The sequence below is a fragment of the Cynara cardunculus genome (assembly GCF_001531365.2).
Source record: "Cynara cardunculus var. scolymus isolate 2C chromosome LG 14, CcrdV1, whole genome shotgun sequence".
Classification (NCBI taxonomy): Eukaryota; Viridiplantae; Streptophyta; class Magnoliopsida; order Asterales; family Asteraceae; genus Cynara; species Cynara cardunculus.
Window position 1 is genome coordinate 2,048,048 of NC_037541.1, and position 1,050 is coordinate 2,049,097.

A 1,050-nucleotide genomic window follows, 5' to 3' on the forward strand; every position below is an offset into this window, starting at 1 on the left:
CATTATTAAACTTAAATTAAATTATGATAAAAAAATAAATTAAAGAAATCGCATAAAAATGAGAATATTTAAATAGTTGATTTGATATTAAGATTGATATATTTTTTTCAAATTTTTATGATATCTTCAAATTTATATTTTATTCAAAAATAAAATCATTATTTCTTTCTTAAAAAGACATAAAATCATAATATAACATCGACAGAGACAAATATTAAAATCGAGATGTGTCTCGCTGCATTGCGCGAGTACTCTTCTAGTAAATAAAATATGTGGTTTTTTACAAGAACATTGGTTTTTACCTTAAAGTTGATGTAAAATGACCATTTATAAGTTAAATGTGTGTGTGTGTGTGTGTGTGTGTGTGTGTGTGTGTGTGTATATACACTACATTTATAAGCATTTAGATCAAAACTCTTAATTACAAATCTTAAAGCATAAAGTACTATCAATTTATGTAAGAGATTTAAAAATCTCTTAAGTACAAACTATTATGCATAATATACAAATGCTTAAAACATATCATTTGTTTGGTCAAAGTTTCAGATTTAAGTAAACCATATTCACATGAAAAAAATATGTTTGGTCTTTCCAAGGTTGTTTGACATTTTGTTTGTTTCCTATTTTAAACCCAAATTCAAATTTAAAGTTCTTTTTTTTCTTGAAGTAAACTGAAATTTGAAGCAACAATATCAGAAAAGGTTTCAGATCCTGCATGTACCCACCCCAACCCTTCAACTTTATATGGGTTTAGAAACTCAACATGTGCAATTATTTTTCCAATCGATCTTGCTAATACACCATATTAACCTTCAACTTTATATATTAGTTGACTTATAAAATAAACACACAAACTCATGATTCAAGGCTAAACTAATGTTTCAAAATTGTGATTCACCCACACTGCATCGCGTGGGACACCACTAGTGTGTGTGTGAAACGATCAAATGTAAATAACTCTTATTTGTACAACTCTTACAAACGATCCTCATTTGTCGATTTCATTATTTAATTTAAGGGAATTGCTTTATTTCATATAATTTTTTTAAT